The 7,204-nt window shown below is 31.7% G+C and overlaps 1 protein-coding gene across 2 annotated transcripts in view; it reads right to left on the bottom strand.

The window, feature by feature from the left end:
• Positions 1-5,661, bottom strand: part of LOC135201755 (sulfotransferase 1C4-like) — a 15,779-nt gene extending 10,118 nt beyond the window's left edge. Inside the window, exon 1 of one of the 2 annotated variants that reach the window (XM_064230991.1) lies at positions 5,454-5,661. The gene's annotated coding sequence lies outside the window, so the exon portion shown is untranslated. Of the gene's footprint in view, positions 1-2,517; positions 2,660-5,453 lie in introns of those variants that run through there. The other variant, XM_064230992.1, reaches the window with a different exon arrangement.
• Positions 5,662-7,204: the final 1,543 nt, after the last annotated feature.

The raw sequence follows: 7,204 nt of genomic DNA, 5'->3' as shown, positions 1-7,204 counted from the left end.
ATAGATTTTGTATTTATCAATAAATTTTTGTATTTAAAATCTATGTGAGCATTTTATTCCACCAGTATATAACTATTAAGCTATATTTTATTTTGTTTAGGTAGAAACATAGAGTGATAATTGTGACGTTTCCCATAAATAAAACATAATCAGGGAAATACTTAAATTTGAATTTGCACGAGTGATGCCCTTTAATTAAGATTACCTCACACATATTTTAATGAACTTAGACTGATTATTTTCTTGACTGTTCAGTTAGAAAAAAGGGATCACTCTTACCTTTAGAGTATTCAGTCGTTTAGTATTTGTGATGAAGGGTCAGGTGTCTGTCTGTAGTGAGAAAAGTAACAACCAAGTACTTGAATGAACTGTGCCCTAAGTACAAAGGGTGTCCCAGACCCAGGAATAAAAGGGTCTCTTGTATTAGCAAGTACAAATGGTAAGTGTAGTAACCAGATACTTGGCAATTTGGGTTAACAAATATTAATGGTGTCCAAACACAGATCTTTGACTATTTCATGCACCAAGTATTAATGGTATCCAGAACCAGATACTCTGCGCCACTTCGTCACAATATATATATATATATATATATATATATATATATATATATATATATATATATATATATATAAGGCGAGCAAGAGAAAGAGGGAGAGAGAATATCGAACCAGAGAGAGAGAGAGAGAGAGAAAGAAATAATAACTATATACATGTGGGACTAATTTATTAGTTGTTCATTTAATTGATTTATGTTATCAAAAAGCTCATAAAAAGTTTTATAATGTTGCTATTAATGAAAAAAAAGAAATGCCTAAAAATGTACTTAGCTTACCTTATTTTCGTGGATTTGAAACCATAAAATCAATATTTAAATCGTTTAATGTTAATGTAGTGTTCTCTTATAACAATACCATTAAAGATATGCTAATTAAGAATAGTACCGTAACAAATAACAACATCATTTACAAAATTCCCTGTAAGGATTGCCCATCGTTTTACGTTGGTCAGTCTAGTAAAAATTTATGTGTTCGGATTAAGCAGCATATGTATTCAGTTAGAACAGCCCAGACTTTAAATGCACTGTTTATCCATCTGAGTGAAAAATCTTATTGTATTAATTGGGGTGATACCTCGGTAATTGCTAGATCTAATGATTATGTTTCAAGAAATTTACTGGCAATTATACAAATCTGGGAATGTACCATTTGGACCCATATATTTGTTAGATGTTTATGAAGGACCTCAAAATAAATGAACAACTAATAAATTAGTCCCACATGTATATAGTTATTATTTCTTTCTCTCTCTCTCTCTCTCTCTCTCTCTCTCTCTCTCTCTGGTTCGACATTCTTCTCTCCCTCTTTCTCTTGCTCGATATATATATATATATATATTTATATTTTCTTTCGTCTTTTCATTAATAATAATTTTTGTTGGGAAAATTTGTGTAAAAATTCATGATATTAAATTGTATATGCTCCCGTGTTGTTTTCAAAATGTACTGTTTTCTGGAAGAATCACTTGTTTACTGTGGGTATCCTTCAAGGTGTGGCTAGCCTATGGCGACTCCTCCTCTCTGTAGAGTGAAAATCGCCCTTATGGCTAATCTGGTAGTGTCAGTTTGTATATTAAGACTTCTTTTGGCTATGGTGTTCTTTGTAAAAATCAGTGTGCCTCAGTAAAGGGTCCGAATAGGACCGAAAGTACTCAGCTATCTCGCTTTTTCATTTTTTCCTTCATTGCAAAAAAACCTTTATATATATATATATATATATATATATATATATATATATATATATATATATATGCACGGACTGCAAGGAACGTAACCGCGGATACGCCATCCACTATAGGGATTGGGGCCGTCCAATGTATTTTTGCAGTGTTTAATACTGGCCCCTGGGGGCTAATTACAGTCGTCCGAATAAATATTACTTAAAATTCTTGTTCAGTAGGTAAAACTGCATTGAAAACCCACCACTGCCATAGTACCCTAGGTCTACCATATATATAATATATATATATATATATATATTATATATATATATATAATATATATATATATACATATATAAATAGGATATACATATATATATACATACATATATATATATATATATATCATAGATATATATATAATATATATATATATATATATCTATATATCTATATTATATATTATATATTATATATTATACATATCTATATATATATATATATATATATATATATATAATATATATAATATATAATATATAGAAATATATATATATATATATATATTATATATATGTACATATATATTATATATATTATATATATATATAACATATATATATACATCTAACTATATATATATATACATATATATATATATATATGTATATATATGTGTGTGTGTGTGTGTGTGTGTGTGTGTGTGTGGATAGTTTCGATATATATATATATATATATATATATAATATATATATATATATATATATACCTACAGTTAATGACAAGCTGTTAACATACCTTCAAAATATTTTCCTACTGCATAAACAAACTATCCTCCATGCAGTTTTCATGCTTCTCTAAAGGGCCACACACACACTGTGTCGTTCGCAATCTCTAAAACATAGTCCGAGTGCAAAAGTGGGCGGAGTTTTGTGGTCTAAAGAATCTCTGCGGAAGTCTGTCACGACATTTCTGTGCTGTCTGTTATACACAAGTCGTTCAGTGTATGTGTTTGTCAGCCGATATAACGCTATCGCGCACGTGTCTTCTAGAGATGATGCCATGTCTTCCATAGACAAAAATCTTTGTTCAGACTGAAATTGGTGCGGAGATCGACGACACTCGTTCAGTTTAAAGGGTCCCCTTATTAACAGGATCCTGCTTATTACTTCATACCAGAGGTTTCCAACACATTTAACTTACCCATTGTTTTTACAAGATGTTATCGCATCTGCAACTGTGAATGATTTCCATGTCTTAACCCTAAAGCCTTCTTTGCACTTCAAGATTTTATTAAGGGCAGTCCAGTTTTATGTCAATTGGAAACTTTCACCTTAAAGCCTTACAAAGCGCTTGATGTAAGGTAACCGTGCATCAATATATCGAAAGTGAAAGTGGACGAGCCTCTGAGCCACAGCAGAAAAGTTGCTCAAGAGATGTCTAATGTTTCAGGTGTAACAACTAATAGTCTAGGTGTTGTTTACTCTCTCACTTTCATAAATATTTTAAAATCTGTGAGAAAAGTATAGTTGTTCATCTTAGATTCAATTGTGTTCACTTATTGAAGTTACTTAAGATTTTAATTTTGTACGTTAGGTCCTATTATGTAGATTAACACTACATGAATGCTTGTAGCCTAGACTTATACTAATCTACTTTGCGCAAAAGTTTGGAAAATGCATCATATATTATATAGTAGATGAAGTCAGAGAAGCCCTGAGAGCCTTTCAAAATGATAAGCGCTGTTTTCTGTAAGATACCGATAATAAGAGCAGGATTGTCATAGGTTTTAGTTAATGCCATTCAAACCCTCACCACACTCATTAAATTGTTGCGTTCATTCTGTGAGATACGTGGGTATTAATAATATGTTAGAGGTTATACTCAGGGCTGCCAGATTTCCACAGAATCCACACGAAGGAAATCCACGCTCGGTCACAGACAGTTGCCAGTTATGCAATATATCCAACTTATCGAACTCTGAGGAATGCATAAGTTGTTTATCATGACCTTGTAAGCGCTCCAAACTTACCGGTATGAATTCCCAACCAGTAGCTTTTTTTTTTTTTTTTTTTTTTTTTTTTTTTTTTTTTTTTTTTTTTTTTTTTTTTTTTTTACCTGATATACAAGGATAGACACTGACCCTTTCCGTGTTTAGCTCATATTGTCTAAACATTTAGTTAGATTTTTATTCTAGTTTTTTTTTTTTTTTTTTTTTTTGACGAGTGGGTAACAGAAGAAAAACTTCTCTACGACAGTCGGTACTCCTTTAATTTGATGATGAAAAACTGGAATGAAACTTATCTAATTTGACGATGAAAAAAGTAATATAGGTGTTTTACAACAAGTTTATATATATAAGGCATCTTAATCACATCATCGTAATGAAGTATAACGATAAATTTTTAATGATGTTCAATCCGGCATTATTGCCATAAATATAATGACTAGACCTATATCTTGGGCCAACTAACACTGTGGTTATATGCTCGCAAGTTAACTTAAAAAATAATTATCCCTGTATTGTATCATTGCAATTACATAATTACAATCATTTTCATAAAGAATTGAAGCTGCAAATATAACAGTAAGCACCAACGTTATAACTATGTCTCATCTTTTAGAGTAAAGTAAACTGGCAACGTATCCTGGATCTAGGCTAATGTCCTGAACCATTTAATTTTAATGAGGATTTAATTACCACTGCATTATATAATTTCTCACTTTTATCGTTGTTATACACATAGTCATTCATTTAGGGCAATATCAACTGACACCGAAATCATGAGCTCTATCATCTAAACTGGTAAACTAGGCCTATGATTTTTGCTAAGGTCTTACGTTATACGAATTACACTTATGAAATCATTAAAGCCTGTTCCTTTCAAAAGTTTATGTCACCGTAGTTGTAGAATAACCAAATTGATTATACAGGCACGTTAATATTTTCACAAGCAAAAATTGCAATGTGTATTACAAAGCTGTAAAGTGCATCGCTGAAAAATAATTTGCTACATGGCAGTATGAATGTATGCATATATTTCACAAAATTTTCAAGAAAATATACCATCAAAACTAGCAAACTAAGAATACTCTCTAGCATTATGAAAAAGAATAAATGTTGATTTTGTTGAGGACCAGATTGAAAATAATTTGGAATAGGTAACTGAGGCTGGTTGGAGCTGGAGCCACCCAGTTCGTAGGCCTTGGTTTGCACTGTGCAAATGAATCAACGGTCAGCGTTATGCATCTGATAAACATCCAAACGCATCCACAAATTAAATAGGATAAAACTAATTTTTTATTTTTATGGATATTTGTGTGTGAGACTTATAAAATAGAATAGTAAAAAAATTTCATAACTTATTATTGGATTTTAACTAGCATACGCTTTTCATGTAAAAAGCGTGGAAATTTTTATGTTTGGATTCCACACTCCACACCTAATCACAATGTGGACAAGATAACCCGTATTAGTGACGTCATTTCCACATTTCGGCAGCCCTGGTTATACCACTCAATGACTGAGAATTTAAGTCATAAAAAATTAAATTTTATGATCAATTTGCAATAGGAATGTATCGGGTATAATTAAATCAGTATGCTGCTATACCAAAATATATCTTGTTATAATCGTTTGTGAATATAAAGCATTAAAATTTAATTATGCTTAAATTAGGGTGGTCTATTGACTAATAATTTAAAAGGAGAGAAAAAAGGAAGAAATGCAATACCTGTTTCAAGGCAGAATCAAGGTGTTGATTTCTGAATGGTGTATGTAAGTTCCTACGAGGGCAGGTACGACGAAATGACTGAAGCTCCTTCGTTTGTTCACTAGCAACTTGAGCTGCGATCAAAGTTGCCACAGGTTGAATTCAGCAACAAATCCCGCGGCTGAAAGGTACTGACTACGCAGTGACGGAAACTAAATTACCTCATGTCACCGGCTTACGATTTCTGTCACTCTTTCTCTCTCTCTCTCATGTGCGATCATGCATATGATACCGTAGCTACCATTCAAAGTACATAGGGTTTGCTCAACTCGGCAATGGGGGCGGAGCTAATACTGTGACGTCACAAGAGTAACATTATATTGATAAAATCTGTAAAGAGGTCACATGCTTGATGTTTTTTAATACCCATTTTTTCATTTAGTCACCAAGCCTTGTTTTATTTCACATAAAAATTCCAGTTTCAACACACCTAGCTACTCCAGCTTTCTTCATATGGTTATTCTTTAGTTATTTATTTGCTTACCTACATACTGGTTTGCTGTATTCTCTTCAAGTCCATTTTTTATAACATGACAATCTCTCTCTCTCTCTCTCTCTCTCTCTCTCTCTCTCTCTCTCTCTCTCTCTCTCTCTCTCAGGTAGTAATATTATCAAGATTATAAATAATTGTTAAGAAATGTATTTAGTTATGTCACTGTGTTCATACCTTACTTCGAAAAGCAACTTCTTTTTATTTAAGCTAAAGTTAGAATGATAGATTAATTATATTTTCAAAATCCTATTACGATTACTAATTGTTATGCAATAAATACATCGAAAATGTGGATACAAGCAGTGTAAAAAATGGCAGTTACATTTGCACGACTTGACCACAAAAAAGAAAACCATATCAAAAGTATAAGAATTACATCATATACGATATAAGGTATCAAAGGAATAAATTATGAAGACGATGATACAACGAACACATTTCCAGCAAATTTCTCATTAGCACTTCATATCACATAAATATACATCCGAACACATAAGTTTACATATAACACAAACTGTGTACATAAAGGTAATAATTATGCATGCCTCAAACGATTATGATATTCGGGGCTAGATTTCAGATCTCCCACGAACGCTTAATTTTTATAATTTTTGCGTGCGTAGATAATTTTTTCTGTGCGCGCTTATGGGTTTGAAAGTAATTGTAATCGTAATGTGTCATAAACCCATTGAAAGGGTATTCTTTGTACCCTTACGTGGTACATGGCAAAATGTAATATGATGAAAATTTATGTAAGAAAAATTTGGTAAATATTTACATAAAATTTAAAAATTTATAAAACGTCTTTGACTTAGAATTCCTCGAAAATTTCTGAGACCACCTATCAATTTTATTTATGCGTTATATAATACATTTTATTGGCTTTCTAATCCATTTTTCAGTTTCTTTCTATCATCATTCTTTAGTCAGATACGCTACGAAACGTGAATGTATGTAGGTTGACGGATGAAGTAATTGCACATTTTTGTGTGCGTAGATAATTTTTCTGGGCGCGCTTGTGGGTTTGAAAGTAATCGTAATTGTAATGTGTCATATATCATTTGAAAGGCCATTCTTTGTACTTTAACGTAGTGTACGGCAACATGTAATAAGATGAAAATTTATATAAAAAACGTCATCGTAAAAACAGTTATATAAAAATTGTTATCGCAAATATAGTTTCATAAAGATATATGGTCCTTTTGTAACTGATGGCGTT

Source organism: Macrobrachium nipponense, chromosome 28, assembly GCF_015104395.2.
Source record: "Macrobrachium nipponense isolate FS-2020 chromosome 28, ASM1510439v2, whole genome shotgun sequence".
Classification (NCBI taxonomy): domain Eukaryota; kingdom Metazoa; phylum Arthropoda; class Malacostraca; order Decapoda; family Palaemonidae; genus Macrobrachium; species Macrobrachium nipponense.
The sequence above is the reverse complement of the archived record's forward strand: the minus strand, read 5'-3'. Positions and strand labels throughout refer to the sequence as shown.